The following is an 18,682-nucleotide window of genomic DNA, read 5'->3' as shown; positions in this document are numbered from 1 at the left end:
AGGTCTCGTTCGAGTTCAGTTTGGCGAACGTTCGACGAACCGAACTCGAACCAATAGGATATAATGGGAGGCAATCACAAACACATAAAAATGCATTATAAATGTACACATACAGTTAATAAACATTGCCATAACACTTACTGATCCTCGCGATCCCTCCTGCACTGTGTCTCCTGCCGCCATTCCATCCGATGATCGCTGAATCCTCCCGGTGACCAGCACTGCCAGCAGTGATGCAGGACCTATCGTGACGTCAAAATAGCCATGTGACCAGTCACATGGCTATTATCTCATTGGCTACAGACTGGTCACATGGCTTTGACGTCATGTCCTGTCCTAGGTCCTGTCATTGCACTCTCCGTTACACGGTGTACATTTGTGTATCGCCGTGTACCGGCGACATGCTCTAGCACACGGTCGACTCCCCGTTCCGTTAGGGACCGGCTGACACAGCCGGTCATTAACGGAGATCACCGTTGCCATAGCAACGCAGTTAGTGGTGACGTCACCGCTAACCGCGGCTCCGGGAATCACATGACGGAGCACCGTTGCTATGGTAACGCGTCTGTCAGCGTTATCGCTGTTACCGCTAACAGCCAGCAGCAATGATCTCTCACGGAGTGAAGACTGCACGGGAAGCAGCGTCTTCCCCCATGCAGCAGTGGTGGAGCAGAGCTGCATTTGTTGAACGAGAAAGACAGAAGACCATGTATCGTGGAGGGCTGACAGGGGGTAATAAAGATGGAGTCTCTAATGTGTCTGTGTATTTATTTCTATTAAAGTATTTTTTCTCTGTGTGCTGTCTTTTTTTTAACCCTTTATTGGAGATATTTAATGGCCGGGTCAAACATGCCTGACATTAAGAATCTCTGGCTTAATACTAGCTAGTAAAACAAAGCCAGTATTAACTCATTATTACCCAACAAGCCACCCGGCTTCAGGGCTGTTGGAAGAGTTGGATACAGCGCCAGATGATGGCGCTTCTATGAAAGCGCCATTTTCTGGGGCAGCTGCGGACTGCAATTCGCAGCAGAGGCGCCCAGAAACCTCGGGCTAACCTGTGCTGCGGATTCCAATCCCCAGCTGCCTAGTTGTACCTGGCTGGACACAAAAATGGGGCGAAGCCCATGTCATTTGTTTTTTAATTATTTCATGAAATAAGTGAAATAATTAAAAAAAACGGGCTTCCCTATATTTTTGGTTCCCAGCCGGGTACAAATAGGCAACTGTAGGAGGCTCTGTAGGTAAAGGCAGAATGGCCAACCGGGCAGTGATGTGCGTGCCTCTATGTTGTGACTGACAATCAGGTACAGTGGGATGGATATCTAAGGGTCTAATGCCAGTAGGATCGGACCTCTAGTGGTATGTGTGGTATTGGCACGGTCTAGTATTCCAACTTGCAAATAGGTCATAAGGTCCAGAGAATTGGGGCGCCGCAATCAGGACCAAGTAATCAGTTGTGAGAGCAATCTAGAGGGTCCATGTAGTCAGCCGGCAGAGACTCCGTTAGGGGTTAACCTGGAAATGAGTCCTCAGGTAGGCACAGAAGTCCAGAAAACTACCGGTGCATATGTTGCTGTGCAGGGAGGGCAGACCGCACGTCCTGTGGAGTCCAGCTGTACCTGGCTAGCATACAAAAATATGGCGAAGCCCACGTTTTTTTTTTGGTGGGCAAAAAACTTCTGCATACAGTCCTGGATGGAGTATGCTGAGCCTTGTAGTTCTGCAGCTGCTGTCTGCTCTTCTCCATACAGACAGACAGCAGCTGCAGAACTACAAGGCTCAGCATACTCCATCCAGGACTGTATGCAGAAGTTTTTTGCCCCCTGAAAAAATTATGTGGGCTTCGCAATATTTTTGTATGCTAGCCAGGTACAGAAGGCAGGTACGGCTGCCCCCAACCCCCAGTTGCCTATTTGTACCCGGCTGGGAACCAAAAATAAAGGGAAGCCCTTTTTTTATTATTTCATGAATTTCATGAAATAAATAATTAGAAAACAAATGACGTAGGCTTCGCCCCATTTTTGTGTCCAGCCAGGTACAACTAGGCAACTGGGGATTGGAATCCGCAGCACAAGTTGGCCTGAGCTTTCTGGGCCCCACTTCTGCGAATTGCAGTCTGCAGCTGCCTCAGAAAATGGCACTTTCATAGAAGCGCCATCTTCTGGCGCTGTATCCAACTCTTCCTGCACCTGCCTGCTATACCTGGCTAGCATACAAAAATATGGCGAAGCTCACGTCCTTTTTTTGTAGTTTTTTGGCAAAAAAAATAAAAAATGCTTCCCTGGATTTTCCATTGCCAGCGAAGGTAACACCAAGCAGTGGGGGTTAGCAGCCAGTAGCTGCTTGGATTACCCTTAGCTAGCAATACAAAAGATGCAGCGGGAGCATATATATATTTTTTTTAATTATTTATTTAAATAACTAAAAACAAAATGGGCTTCCCTGTATTTTGATTGCTGGACATCACAGTGCTGTAAAAATAAATCTTTAAAAAAAATGACGTAGCGCTCCGCGGTATTTTTGATTCTCAGCGCAGATAAAGCAGACAGCTATGGGTTGCCACCCCCATCTGCCTGCCGTTACCTTGGTTTGCAATCAAAATACAGGGAAGACCATTAATTTTTTCTATTTAAAAAATAGTTAAAAAAAAATGACGTTGGGTCCCCCCATTTTTGATAGCCAGCTGGGGTAAAGCAGACGGCTGTAGCCTGAAAACCACAGCTGGCAGCTTTACCGTGGTTGGGGATCCAATGTGGAGGTCCCCCCAGGCTCTTTTTTTATAATTATTTTATAAATATTAATAATTACACAAAAAAAGTAGGGTCCCCCCCAAATTGGATCACCAGCCAAGGTAAAGCAGACAGCTGTGGTCTGGTATTCTCAGAGTGGGAAGGTCCACAGTTATTGGGCCTTCACAGCCTAAAAATAGCAGGCCGCAGGCACCCCAGACGTGGTGCATCCACTAGATGCGCCAATCCTGGCGCTTCACCCCAGCTCATCCCGTGCCCTGGTGCAGTGGCAAACGGGGTAATAAATCGGGTTGATACTAGCTGTAAAGTCACCTGAGATCAAGCCCAGCAGTTTGTGATGTCATGGCGTCTATTAGATACCCAACTTCATAAACTGTCAGTACTAACAAAAAAAAAATCGACAAAAGAAATTTATTTGAAAAAACAGTCCCCAAAACATTTCCTCTTTCACCAATTTATTGTAAGAAAAAAAAAAAGGGGGTCCCACGACGACTCTGGACCCTCTAGAATATGGGGGGGAGACACTCAGGGAACGTATCCCCCATTTTCTATTAGTGCAGACCCTTCATGTGAGGAGTGTGGGTGCAATGAATCTGCACTCACTCTCCCCGGGTCCACAGCAGCAAAGTCCATTTCGTAATGGTTGCTACCAAAGCTGCAATGCCCTGCTCATGAGGTAAGGGCATGCCTAATCAGGAGAACTATTCTACATTTCCAAATATTGGTATTTGCTGATATTATTGCTATTCCACCTACTATATATTGGGGATAGGATCTTGGAGATGGAATACCCCTTTAAGTCCAGTTATCCAGCTGAATGAATACTTAACAACAGAGCTCGCTATTTAGATGTGTTTTCTTGTGGCGTATAACGGACTCTCATGTTTGGTAGTCGTTCAGCAGGGAAGCTATAAAAGCAAATCCCTCCATTTGGAAATGTAGTATATAGCTCTCCTGATCAATTATGTTCCTTACCTCATGAGCAGGGCACTGCAGTAATAATAATAATTTATTCATTTATATAGCGTTATTAATTCCATAGCGCTGTATGTCTTTGGAGTGTGGGAGGAAACCAGAGTACCCGGAGGAAATCCACGCAAACACGGGGAGAATATACAAACTCCTTGCAGATGGTGTCCTTGGTGAGAATTGAACCCAGGACCTCAGCGCTGCAAGACTGCAGTGCTAACCACTGAGCCACCGTGCCGCCCATTTAGCTTACAGATGCATAACCACCACTCACTGTGTCTAAACACAGGAAGCTGAGCTGACAGCCGCTCTGTGCATGCGGCAGCGTCTATTGTGAAGGAGAGGGCCGTGGGGGGATCAACGCTGCACAGGTACCGTGGGACACCGGGGAACACCGGTGGGGTTATAGGGGGTGACCTGGCAGGGCCTGGAGAGGAGTTTTCTGTCGCATGTGTCATGGCACATGGGACAGAAATCAGAGGAATTGGGTGAATGCGGCCGGCGCGCTGCTGTGCGATCATGATCTCCAGGGTTTCAGGGCTAGCTGAGACCCTGGAGATTTTCTGACGCTGGGGGGCGTTATTCACTTATTTCTGCCTGCTGTTTATAAACGGCAGATCAGAATAAGGCTACATTAACACGACTGATCCATTTTTGCGGTCTGCAAAAAACAGTCCGTTTTTTTTCATGGTTGCATCCGTGTGGCATCCGTTTCCGTTCCGTAGACGGTCCGTATGTCATCTGTTTGTCATCCGTGTGCCTTCCGTTTTTTTTGTGTACTGCAAAAATACTGAAGGAGGGAAAATACATAAATTTACCCAGGATCCATAGCTTCATCCCACATGAGGCGGTCACATGTTCACTCCAGTGCCATTTTCTACTGCTTTTCACAGCGTAGAGCGCTCTGGTGATTTTCTTGTGCTTGTGCACTTCATATCAGTCTTTTCTGTCATTATAATGGCAGAAAGACACATAATGTCCCACTCTCCTGCATTTTGTAATTTTGCACCCTTTGGTGCCTTTCATGTGGCACTAAGGGGTGCTTAGCTTTGTATTTAGCCAAAAAAATGAAAAAAAAAATGACGTAGGGTTCCCCCTATTTTTGTAGCCAGCTAGGGTAAAGCAGACGGCTGCAGCCTGCAGACCACAGCTGGCAGCCTCACCTTGGCTGGTAATCCAAAACTGAGGGCACCCCACGCTGTTATTTTAAATTAAATAAATAATAAAAAAAAAAACAACACGTAGGGGTCCCCCCAAAATTGGATCACCAGCCAAGGTAAAACAGACAGCTGGGGTCTGATATTCTCAGACTAGGGAGGTCCATGGTTATTGGACTCTCCCCAGCCTAAAAATAGCAGGCCGCAGCCGCCCCAGAAGTGGCGCATCCATTAGATGTGCCAATCCTGGTGCTTCGCCCCAGCTCATCCCTTGCCCTGGTGCGGTGGCAAACGAGGTAATATATGGGGTTAATACCAGATGTGTAATGTCACCTGGCATCAAGCCCTGGGGTTGGTGAGGTCAGGCGTCTATCAGATACCCGACATCACCAACCCAGTCAGTAAAAAAAAAAATAGACGACAAACACATTTTTATTTGAAAAAACACTCCCCAATACATTCCCTCTTTAACCAATTTATTAGAAAGAAAAACAAATCCAGGTCTGGTGTAATCCAAGGGGTTGCCATGACAATCCACACTGTCCCAGTCAATGAAGAGCAGGATGTTCCCCATTGGCTGGGAGAGCAGTGCAGTGACCTGAGCTAACATCAATGGGTCAGCCCAGGTCACTGCAGGGGATGACAAGTGCTGCTGTCAGCGAGGTACATTACCTACGCTGATCTCCTGCACTGCTGACAGCACCTGTCACTGAGTTCAATGACCGCCGCCTTCACAGCCAAGTATCGCGAGCGGCCCGTGACGTCACCGTTAGTCAGTCTCGGGTCGTAAGCGAGAGAAGGTGATGTGACAAGCGGCGGCCATGGAGGACAGTGACAGCGCTTAGGTCAGGACTTCATCACCGCAGGTAAGCCGAGTGGGGCCATGTGTGCAGAGTGCAGGTGGGCGGAGCCATGTGTGCTGGCGGCAGAGTGCGAAGTGGGTGGCGCTGAGGACGTCAGTGTCGTGGACTGCTTGGCTGGGGACAGGTGAGTGTGTGTGTGTACATGCCGCGTGCAGGAGGGGGCGGAGTGAGATGAGCGGGGAAGTGTGGGCTTCCTGCACGTAACTAGGATAAACATCGGGTTACTAACCAAAGCGCTTTGCTTGGATACCCGATGTTTATCTTGGTTACCAGCTTCTGGCAGGCTGCCAGCGATGGCTCCTGCACACTGTAGCTGTAAAAAGCCCTGCTTTTTGCTGCTAGAACCGTTCTCGAACGTATCTAGAACTATCGAGCTTTAGCAAAAAGCTCGAGTTCTAGTTCGATCTAGAACAGCACCCAAAATCACTCGAGCCGCGAACTGGAGAACCTCGAACCGCGAACCGCTCTCAACTCTAATTGTGACGCCCTGGACTAGCCAGGTGGTCACATACATACCAGCATACACACCCCCCCACCCTAGACAGCAACATCAGTCAACCAAAAACCCTTGTTGCCTCCCTCCAGGGCTTGATGTCCACACCAGGTGGGGCGGAGCCAGGCGGTTGGCCCCACCCACCGAGGAGTTCACAGACCTGGAGGCGGGAAAAGTGTCAGATCAGTCTTGGAGGTGAAAGTGAGAGGAGTAATCACTTGAGGTGTCTGGGTAGGAGCCCAGGCACTGACAGCAAGGTTGGCAGACGGTGGTGGCCGTCTGCCGGAGTCAGTGGAACTCCGCAGAGCCGTAAGGACCGGGGTCGGGCGTCAGCCTATCGGTCCCGGGCTGGGGAATCGAGTGAAGCTAACCACACAGGCAGGGCCATCGGACCCCGACCAGGCTTGGAGCCGCCGTCAATAGTCAAATCCGAATGTGACAGGAACCCCAGGGGTTTCCTAACAACCAAGTCCCGATTGAAGGCAACAGTCCACCCAGAGAGGATATACAGCCACCGCCACAGGCTAGAGATCCAAGGGCCAGTGCGTACGGGCAAAACGGGCTCCTACGGCACCTATACACCGGGGAGCGGACTACTGGTGGGCAACCACAGGAGTCAGAACATTCCAAAAGGTGCAGGGAAAGACAGCCACCATCAGCTGTCCGGCGAGAGCACAACAACAACGCTGCAGCCGGCTGCGGGACCCGTCCATCCGGCCGTTTTGGTTTACCAGAGACTCTGTCAGTGATTGTCTGAGTGAGTACACCAGTGCTGTCCGGCACCGCGCCGCGCAGTCCCTGCACCCCAGCCATCCAGCCTCCCCGTTACATCACCGGGCCCCGGGATCACCAACCCCCCTACCCACGGAGGTGACAACATCCCAGCTGCACCCTACCATCTCTCCCGGGATCCCCGTTTCCAGCAGTGGTGGTGCCATCATCACCACGTCCCGTGGGTGGCGTCACAAACAATCTCCCTAAACAGACCACCCTTTTTTAACTGACGGGTGAGGAGCGCTGCTCGAGTCTCCGGGTCCGGTCCACCGCTCGAGCCACCGAGCAGCAGCAGCAGAAGCCCCAGACCCGAGCGTGGCGAGCGCATCCCCTCTGCCCGTGACAACTTAGCGTCACGAACAGGATAGAACCGATCTACTTATCAGTAGAAGTGTGCCTTGTGGTCTCCGCAGGCGGCGTCCGGCCGAAAAATTTGAAGCGCTGCCATCTTTGGCGCGAAGATTTCCCGCTCGAGCATCTTCCCCGAGTAGGGAAGGCACGAAAGCGAAGCCCTGCCCCCAACAAGCGGAAGTGCTAGAGAGCCAAGGGGGGATGGGAAAAAGATGTCTGCACCCGACGGAGCCGTTGGAGGAATGGTGGCATGTAACTAGCGCTGCAGCGCGCAGGGACGCCAGGACTCTGCTGAAACACGTTCCTGGATCCAGCCGCAAGATGTGCCAGGAGCTCCAGGCCCAAGTCCACTTCATGCTGGCGAAGTGGACGTCGGAGATGAATGGCCTGGCCGCAACCGTTTGGGCATCCGAAGTGGAGGTGGTCTCAGAGGAGCGGGTAAGCAACCCACGCCCCTATGTCCCTGAGGGATCAGTCGATACGGCTGAGGGGCCCGCCCTGCTGCCGTCCACCACGCTACCTCCCTCACTGCCCATGCCGGCGGCCAACGCCCCGACCGACCCGTTACCCCTGCCACCGGTAGCGGAGCCCGCAGCGTCTGTGGGAGAGGGCCCGGACCTGCGACCCCTGGGCCTTACCTTTGTCACTGCCCTGGCACCCGTCCCAGCTTCCATCCCGACTGTGACAGAGATGACGACGGTCCCGGCAGTCCGCCCGGCCGCAGCGGAGGCGATCCTCGATAAGAGGCCAGCACCGCAAGTCCCGTCAACCGCTCCCAAATCCTGGGCCTCGGCTGAGGCACGGCGGGTATGCAGCTGCCAGGAGGCAGAGCAGGCCACGTCACAGCGGGGTCCCTCATTATCGAAGGTACCGGTCGTAGCCGGCACAGAGGGACTCTGTGTGGGCCCATCCCCCACACCACATGAACCGGAGCAAGCAGAAGGTGCTCCACACTGGGAGCGGCAGCAACGGCAGCTGTGCCGCGGGATTGCTGTTTAAAGATGAGGAAAAGAGCAGTTGTCCCCGTTGGGACCCCCAGCACCGTGTTTCCGTTAAATGATAATGGACACCAATAAAACCCAAAGTTTTACCTGATCAGCAACCAGTGAATATCCCGGCCGTTCCCGGCAAGTTGTCCCCGGAGGGACTCTCTGTGTTTTTACTGCCCACATGAGAAACTGCTCATGGACATGGCCGAGAACTAGCAGGCCACCCACGAACTTGTGGGTTTGTAAATAGTTTGGTGGCCTGGTTTCCGTCCGTGCCACCTCCGGAGAGGCAGATTGGAGGAAGGTCCCGCAGCAGAGCAGACTGGGGCCCGGCCACCACCAGGATCGGTGGCCATCCTCCGGGGGTCAGGGGTCATACTCATGTGTAATCAATCGCCAATAAGAAAACGATTAAAACAAATGTGATCTTTGCATTTTCTGTAAAAATTAGAGCTTTCTAAACACTGGGGTATAGGAAGCCCCACATCACCAGTTGCAGGACAAAAATCCCACCTCACCAGTTGAGGGTTAATGTGGCTGAAAAAGACAACTGTCCATTAAATTCAAACAAGGGATGGAAAAGAACAAAAGATAGTGCATCTGCACAACCAAAATATATGATCCAGCTTACCCCAAATGAACTAAGATATATTTTTTAAAAGTATGTAATAAAATATATTTCATATGAACAAATCTGCTTTTTTGTAGTGGGGGATTTAATTTGTATTCCTTTGTTTATTTTGTTATGTTTATATGTATATATTGCTTTTACATCATTTTATACATTTTTTTTACAAAAGTGATCATTTTTTTCAGCTTTAATTGGGGCAGCCATAGGAGCCCCAGTTACAGGGGAAACAGCATAGTATAGTGATATAAGTCACTGGTAAAGTAATCATGTGACACCAGGTCTTATGGAAACACCAAAAATGTTGATTAAACACTATGAGGGGATGCTGATAAGTCTTTGGCTTTGTGATCTTTTTTTTGTTTCTATGGTAACGAATGTTACATCACATGAAAGCCTTATGTGTCTAAGAAAGGTTTTCAAAATTGTGTTTGTTGCTTATGGCAACACTGTTCTACGCATGTGGGAAAACAAAATGGCGGAGTCTGATGCAATATTCACAGCAACTGAGAGCAGAGGAGTGATAAAATTCTTGTTTCTGCAAGGAAAGTCCACGAAGGATATTCATGGTGATATGTCATAGACATTGGGGGATCAATGCCCTTCAAATGCCACAGTTAAGAACTGGGTTGCCAAATTTAAAACGGGCCACTTCAGCACAAATGATGAGGAACGTCCTGGACGGCCGAGAGTGATTGTTGCTGTGGAGATTGTTAATGCTGTGCACAACCTCATACTGGAGAATCGTCGAATTTTAGCTAAACGAATATCATATCATGGGGATTTCCCGTGAACGTGTTTGTGTATCCATGAACATTTGAACATGAGGAAGCTATCTGCAAAGTGGGTCCCCAAATGTTTGATAACAGATCAGAGAAGCATGTGAGTGAAAACTTCCCTGGGCCATTTGTCAGTAATTACGGACTGATAAGAACTTCCTGGATCGACTGGTCACTATAGATGAGACCTAGATTTATTTGTATGACCCTGAAAACAAGGAGCAGTCAAAAGAGTGGAGTCACAGTGGTTCTCCTTGTGCAAAGAAGTTCAGGGTGCAAAAATCTTGTTCCTGCAAGACGACGCCTCCACTCACACTGCACAAGCGACCACAGCAAAACTGGTAGAGCTGGGCTTCCAGCTGGTTGACCACCAACCTTATTCACCAGATCTAGCTCCTTCCAACTATCTTCTGTCTCCAAACCTGAATAATCATCTCAAGGGTACCAAATTTCACACCATTTCTGATGCCATGGCTGCTACGGATGCGTGGTTTGAGGCACAACTGAAATCCTTCTTTTTGCTAGGCTTACAGAACTTGGAATACTGATGTAACAAGTGTGTTAGCATCAGTGGAGAGTATGTGGAATAAACGTAAAGTTTCATTTTCCTATCTCGTTTCTTTTTGGGTAAAGCCAAAGACTTATCAGCAGCTCCTCGTATATAGAAAGAAAGTAGAAAACAGAAGCAGTAAGAAACTGTCTAGGGAATTTCGCTTTGTTTGATCATTTGGACCGAGCTGTAACCCTACATCATAAATTTACAATGGCGTAGGGTAAAAGCCCTTCTGGCAAAATTACTTTATAATGATGTTAAACGAAAAGTTTATTACTGGGATATTTCATTATGATTTAATGAAATGCTAAAGGTGATTTTTGTTTGCATCTTGTGTGACGCCCGTGACTCAGGGTGTCACAGGGAACTGCACTTTCCTTTCTCTTAGTGCAGAACTCACCCTCCATGGTTCTTGGATCCTAACTAATGGTATTGCTTCCATCAGCACTCAAATCATAACCACACCTCACAACACACCCTGTCAGGCACTACAGTGGGTGGTCTAGCTGTAAAAGGGCCACCCGCCTAGGGGTCAGGCAGACTGGTGGGAGGGACTGAGGCAGAACAGTGAGAGCTCCCAGACTGAGAGGAGCTGGGAGTAGCAGCTCCCTGGAGTCGAGCAGTAGCCCTTAAGGAGTGAGGAGCTGTAGAAGTTGTAGCTCCCTGGGTGATCTTGGTTGGGTCGCAGACAGTGGTCACGGACCAGAGGAGTCGGAGACCTGGTCGCAGGGTATTGGAGGAGGTGTAGCAGACTTAGTTTTGGAGAATGGTCGGCACCAGAAAGTCCAGTAACTGGACTGGTACCAAGCACGGCAAAGTACAGGACCCTAAATCAGGGAGTAGCTTCACACAACCTAATAATTCACCTGGGGAGGATAGTCTCTTTATGAACTTTCCCCAAGAGCTCAGATCGAAGGCATCAACACAACGAGGGGGATAGGGTTTTCCAGCTTATGCAGCCCACTGAAATCCCAAGTGTCAGCCATCTAGAGCACAGCTCCGCTATTTCCCTATAGGGAGCGGGACCCTGACAGTTTCAGGCTGAAGGGTCACTTAGGAAAATTTACACAATTGTGCATGGAGGCTCGCTCTGGACCACTAAGCAATACCAGCGGGAATGGACACCCGGACGAGCTCCCCCGAGTGGCAGTGGCACCCAGAGACTTGGTTTACTTCTGTGTCAGAGTCTGCTTATTGACCCACTAACAACTGCACCTCCTGAGTGAGTAAACTTGCCTCCCCGAGTCATGACCTGCCCAAATCACCTCCACCATCTCATTCACCATCCCTACGGAGCCCTGGGGCCTTCCCTACCCATGGAGGGATCACCATCTCGCTGCCCCGCTCCATCCACCCTGGGTTCTCCCATCGGCAGCGACGGTACTTCCTTACCGCACACCACGGGTGACGTCACAAACTGTCCCCTTGTAAATATTTTCCCCTTTTATTTGAGTGGCCGCTGAGCCCCGGATCCGGGGACCCTCGAGCCACAGCAAAACATCCGGATCCAAGCAGTCCGACTACTGCAGGGGCGGCACACTTGCATGTGAGCAATTCTCATTCCGTGTTTAAAAATAAGTTGCCTGAACCTTCAAATAATATGGAGGTGTTTTACCGGGTCCCTTAGGCATTTTAAATGACAGATGCACCACAATGGGAAAAACTGAAATTTGTTTTTCTATGTTGAATAATGGCATGTGAACAGTCATTCCATGAAGATGAAAACAAAGGGTAAATAAACTGGTGAACGTCAAGGTCAAATGAGTCATGTATAATATTATATTAACTGCTATCATAAGTTATCTATGCTGTACTGAAGATGTCAACTTAGTCCAGAAGATTCCCACTCCGCAGCATGACTTATACATTCTACAAACAAAGCTCACACAGGCAAATCCGTGTTCTGTGAGATAGAATACAGACGAGAGCAAAGCCAAAATGGAATTCATTTTGTGCTTAGTATAAAATACACATCACACAAAATGTGAGATGATATGAATGCAAAATCGTCTTCACTGTCATAAAGGTAGTTTTATGTAAAGTTTGCAAATTGTTGCACCACTGGAACATCAGTTAATAAGTCCATTTATTAACATTAAAACCCCTAAAACTGGCCATAGTATTAAAATATCTGAGTGCCTCATGCAAGACTAGGCTATGGGGAAGAAGTCTCCCACCCTAATTATTGTCTTTGCGGGAGGTTCATTCATTCATTCATTCATTCACACCTACAGTACAATATAAATATATATTTAGCTAGATAGTTTTCCGGGTTCTGAGGGTGCCTGGGTCCCAGACGCTTTTCCCTGATAGGTATATCTTGGTTGTATATGATATTTTTTAAAATTCTCCATATTTGCAGTTCATTGTTTCACCTTTACTAATTATGCAGCTTGTAATGTATGTTTTATATGAGTGCATACTTGTTTTTTTATCCTTTACTGATATATTCTATGCAATATCTCCCTTAACCTATGAACTTGTCTACATTTTTCATATTCAATCCAGAAATTGAAATATGTTTTATTAGGATTTATGTGATATGCCACCACAAAGTGACAAATATTTGTGAAATGTAAAGGTAAATAATACATGGTTTTCTAAATATTTTAAAAATATAAATCTAAAAATTGCGATATGCATTTATATTCAACCCCCTGAGTTAGTACATTGTAGGACCACTTTTCGCTGCAATTACTGCTGCAAATATTGGGGGTATGTTTGTGCCAGTTTTACACATCTGGAGGCTGAAATCTTTCCTTGTTCCTCTTTGCAAAATACCTTTAGATCAGTAAGATTGGATGGAGGTGTCCCTGAGCAGGACTTGTCAAGTCCTGTCACAGATTCTCAATAGGATCTAAGGGGCACTTTGCACACTACGACATCACAAGCCGATGCTTGCGATCACGAGCGCGATAGTCCCCGCCCCCATCGCAGCTGCGATATCATAGTGATAGCTGGCGTAGCGAACAATATCGCTACCCCAGCTTCAAATGCACTCACCTGCCCTCCGACGTCGCTCTGGCAGGCGACCCCCCTCCTTATTAAGGGGGCGGGTCGTGCGGCGTCATAGCGACGTCACACGGCAGGTGGCCAATAGAAGCGGAGGGGCGGAGATGAGCGGGACGTAAACATCCCACCCACCTCCTTCCTTCCGCATAGCTGGCGTGAGCCGCAGGACGCAGGTAGGAGATGTTCCTCGCTCCTGCGATGTGTGATGCCGCTGGAACGAGGAACAACATCGTAACATCGGTCATTTCCAAATTATGGAAATGACCGACGCTACACCGATGATATGATTACGACTATTTTGCGCTTGTTAATCGTATCAAAAAGGCTTTACACACTACGATATCGCTTGTGACGCCGGATGTGCGTCACTCTCAATTTGAACCCACCGACATCGCACCTGCGATATCGTAGCGTGCAAAGTGCACCTAAGTCTGTACTGTTACTGGATCATGCAAAAACGTAAATATACCTTGATTTAAACCATCCATTGTAGCTTTGGCAGTTTGTTTAGGGTCATTGTCCTGCTGTAAAGTGAACCTGCGCCCCAAGCTGCCGTATTTTGAAGCCTCTAACATATTTCCTCCAGAATTACCCTGTATTTAGCTCTATCCATCTTACATCAACTCTAACCAGCTTCCCTGGCCCTGCTGTAAAAAGGCATTCCCACACTATAATGCTGCCACCACAAGTTTTGATGCTGGAAATTGTGTTGTCAGAGTGATGTGGAGTGTTACATTCCCACCGCACATTATGTTTTGCATTTAGCGCTAAAAGTTCTACTTTGGTCTCACCTGATAAGAGCACTTTCTTCCACTTGCCATGTAGGGGACACACGTAGAAGAGGCAGACTGGTGGGAGGGAAGTGAGTTCAGTCAGTCTAGAGGAAGAGAGGAGAGTAGAGAGAGCCCTCAAGAAGTGAGGAGCTGGGGAGTAGTAGCTCCCAGGGAGCTAGACCGTGGTTGGGTCGCAGATGGTGGGTTTTGCGGCACCCACCGGGCACAAGGCAGAGAGCAGAGCTAGGACCCCAGGACGGGGTGAGACTAGTTGGCTGGCAACAGAACACAACTAAGAGAAGTGCCAGCATCTGAGACAGACAGAAGTGCAGTAGTAGCAGTAATGTGCACAGGAAGAAAGGAACAGCTTGAAAGTAATTGCTAAAGGAACAGATATAGGAACAGATAAAGAGGAAGGATTTTAAAGTGACTGCATCTTGTATGAGAACCCTGCTACAAATGAACAGTAAAGCTGTGTTAAAAAGAAGAGAATTTGATTGCTGTCGTCTTTTGAATGAAACAAATAATAGCCTGGTAAATATTAAAATATGACTTTTAATAAATTATTTAAAACTGGTGATGTGAAACAAACAAAACATATAAAACCCTCCAGTCCAAAAAGGGTCAGAAACGCTGAAATCAATGAGGCAAAATTCTGAACAAAATTACGTTATCACAATGCACTAACAATGATATCAGAGAGTAACACAGTCCAAAGGTGATTTGAACACCTCACCACTGTGGACTGGGTTGTTACCTAAATATAAAAATGCCTCTATGTGAGCAAAAATGGGTATATAAATTATCAAACACACATAATAAAATACATATGCATCTAATAGGAACAATCTCACCGGTATAATCTCCTGGTTCGGTACAGATGTTCACGGAAGGAATGCTGGATCTCTAAGGGTTAGCTATCATGTATAGCTGCACCGTACCCCTTAAAGGGAACCTGTCACCACTTTTTTTGGCTATAAGCTGCGGCCACCACCACCAGGCTCTTCTATACAGCATTCTAACATGCTGCGTATAAGAGCCCAGGCCACTGTGAGAACATAAAAAACACTTTATAATACTTACCTAACGGTCACGCTGCGGTGGAGTTGGGTTACGGAGGCGTCTCCGTTGTCCGATGCCGGCGCCACCTCTTTCGGCCATCTTCGTCCTACTTTTCTGAAGCCGCGGTGCATGACGCGTCCGACGTCATCCACACTCGCCGGCATTCAGGTCCTGAACAGGTGCACTTTGATCTGCCCTGAGCAGGGCAGATCAAAGTATTGTAGTGCGCCTGCGAGTGTGTATGACGTAGACGCGTCATGCACACAGGCTTCAGAAAGAGGACGAAGATGGCCGAAAGAGGCGGCGTCAGCACCAGAGAACGGATACACCTCCGTGACCCAACTCCACCGCAGCGCGACCTCCTAGGTAAGTATTATAAAGTGTTTTTTATATTCTCACAGTGGCCTGGGCTCTTATATACAGCATGTTAGAATGCTGTATATAAGAGCTCAGTGGTGGTGGCCGCAGCTTATAGCCAAAAAAAGTGGTGACAGGTTCCCTTTAACTGCTGACCCGCAGATTGCCTGCTCAGGAGTCTCCCTACACGTTTCGTTTTAGACTCATCAGGGGAGCTTCATTTAGAATGGAGCACAACAAAAACACCTCCTCACAGAGGTAGACGCCAGTGTTGGATAATTTTATATACCCATTTTTGCGAGCACTTCATAGTTACCCAGGCTCCAGCCCGGCTGTACGCTGCTCCCGCACTCCTGTACTGCTCCTGCGGCCTCCCTTGGCTGCTCATCGCATATGAACGGTTTTCTCAGCCCACCGGCCTGGGCTCTGTGATTGGTTGCAGTCAGACGTGCCGCCAGCCTTTGTGACAGCGTCTGACTGCTTCTGCTCACAGACACTGTCTGCTGGTCAGACGAGCAGAGAAGGAAACATCGCCGGTGCGGCTCATCCTGGGCCAGGAGACCAAGGTTGAGCAGAGGAGGACACATCTCGGGCATAGCTCATCCTGGGCCCCCCAGTGCACGATTCATGCACCGGGAGGCCCAGGCTGAGCAGAGGAGGATACATCACTGGTGCAGCTTCATGAAGCAAGCCACTCAGGCTGAACAGAGGAGTGCACATCGTGGGCACAGCTCATCCTGAGCTTCCTGTTTCATGAAGCAGGCCGCTCAGGCTGAACAGAGGAGGACACATCATGGGCTGCATTTTGAACATGCCCCCATCACGTGACAAATTACATCATACCTGGAACGAGCTCGTAAATTCTAGCATCACCAACGCAGCTCCAGAAGTGAATGTACAACCTGGAAGCAACTTGCCGACATGGATCTTCGATGAGTGCACCGGGCATGCTCCGTCTCCCATGCCCCTTCCACCAACATTTTTATTTCTGCTTCCCAAAGACTTATATGGGTACTGGATTCCAGACCAGATATGGATTTTTTAAAAAAATGAGCAGGTCCACCCAGCTCTACATATAATTCATCACTCCACAGAACACATTCCCAGTGGTCCAGACTCTAGTGGTGGTGGGAGAAAATGTAATGATGAGACCTATTAGAATGGTGGCATCCTATTACAGGACAAAGCTGGTTATCACTGAGCTCTTTGTCACTACCCATTCTTTCACACATGTTTGTGTAGTCAGACTACATGTTTAGGAGCTGGATTTTATACACCTGTGGAAATGGGACTAGAAAACCTTAATTCAATGATTAAAGGGGATTTGTCACCAGGTTGTGCTCCCCATCTGAGAGCAGCAAAATGTAGAGACAGACCCTGATTCCAGCGATGTGTCACTTACTGAGCTGTTTGCTGTCATTTCGATAAAATTAATGTTTTCTCTGCTGCAGATCTAGCAGTTATACAGAGCTCATGAATATGCTGAACTACCTGGCATGGTAATCTACTGCTTATTAATCAGTAATTTTATCAAAACTACACTAAAGGTGGTGTCACACACAGCGACGACGACAACGACATCGCTGCTACGTCACCATTTTCTGTGACGTTGCAGCGACGTCCCGTCGCTGTCGCTGTGTGTGACATCCAGCAACGAGCTGGCCCCTGCTGTGAGGTCATTGCTCGTTGCTGAATGTCCTGCTTCATTTTTTCGTGGTCGCTCACCCGCTGTGAAGCACACATCGCTGTGTGTGACAGTGAGAGAGCGACGAAATGAAGCGAGCAGGGAGCAGGAGCCGGCATCTGGCAGCTGCGGAAAGCTGTAACCACTGTAAACATCGGGTAACCAAGGGAAGACCTTTCCCTGGTTACCCGATATTTACCTTCGTTACCAGCCTCCGCCGCTCTTGCTGCTAGTGCCGGCTCCGGCTCTCTGCACATGTAGCTGCAGTACACATCGGGTAATTAACCCTATGTGTACTGTAGCTAGGAGAGCAAGGAGCCAGCGCTAAGCGATGTGCGCGGCTCCCTGCTCTCTGCACTGTGACATGTAGCTGCAGTACACATCGGGTTAATTAACCCGATGTGTACTGTAGCTAGGAGAGCAAGGAGCCAGCGCTAAGCAGTGTGCGTGGCTCCTGCTCTCTGCACTGTGACATGTAGCTGCAGTACACATCGGGTTAATTAACCCGATGTGTACTGTAGCTAGGAGACCAAGGAGCCAGCGCTAAGCAGTGTGCGCGGCTCCCTGCGCTCTGCACATGTAGCGACGTTATGATCGCTGCTGCGTCGCTGTGTTTGACAGCTAAGCAGCGATCATAACAACGACTTACAAGGTCGCTGTTACGTCACAGAAAATGGTGACGTAACAGCGATGTCGTTGTCGCTGTCGCTATGTGTGAACCCAGCTTAAGCATCCCAGTAAGTGACACATCGTTGGAATCAGGATATCTCCCCCTATATTGTGCTGCTTTCAGATTAGGTGGTAAAAACCTGGTGACAAATCCCCTTTAGGAGGTGTTGTCCATAAAGTGTATAGGTGATAACGCATTGCAATCCTTCATGTAATGGCACAAAGATGACTAGTGAAGCGTGATTTCTTCAGAACTGGAATTGAAAGTAGTATATAACTTACTGTAGTGGATAATCAGAAAATGACAACATTTTCCTTATTATTGATGTGGAAATGTATAAAAAATATGTTAAACATTATGAGTTTAACAATAAAGTCATTTTTAGTGACACATTCTCTATAAGACACTAAGGGGTACTTTGCATACTACGACATCGCAGCTGCGATGTCGGTGGGGTCAAATCGAAAGTGACGTACATCCGGTGTCGCTGTCGACATCGGAGTGTGTAAATCGTTTTTGATATGATTAATGAACACAAAAGCGTCGAAATCGTATCATCGGTGTAGTGTCGGTCATTACCATAATGTCGCGGCAGCGACAGGTACGATGTTGTTCCTCGTTCCTGCGGCAGCACACATCGCTGTGTGAGAAGCCACAGGAGCGAGGAACATCTCCTTATCTGTTTCCCGCGGCTCACGCCGGCTATGCGGAAGGAAGGAGGTGGGCGGGATGTTTACGTCCCGCTCATCTCCTCCCCTCCACTTCTATTGGCCGCCTGCCGTGTGACGTCGCTGTGACGCCGCATGACCCACCCC

The 18,682-nt window shown here is 48.5% G+C and overlaps 1 protein-coding gene across 3 annotated transcripts in view; it reads left to right on the top strand.

Annotated features, from left to right (window-relative positions):
• Nucleotides 1-18,682, top strand: part of PDE1C (phosphodiesterase 1C) — a 1,233,587-nt gene that overhangs the window by 1,092,920 nt on the left and 121,985 nt on the right. The window lies entirely within an intron of this gene.

Source organism: Anomaloglossus baeobatrachus, chromosome 6, assembly GCF_048569485.1.
Source record: "Anomaloglossus baeobatrachus isolate aAnoBae1 chromosome 6, aAnoBae1.hap1, whole genome shotgun sequence".
In the NCBI taxonomy this organism is placed as follows: domain Eukaryota; kingdom Metazoa; phylum Chordata; class Amphibia; order Anura; family Aromobatidae; genus Anomaloglossus; species Anomaloglossus baeobatrachus.
This window is presented reverse-complemented; position numbering and strand designations above follow the sequence as displayed.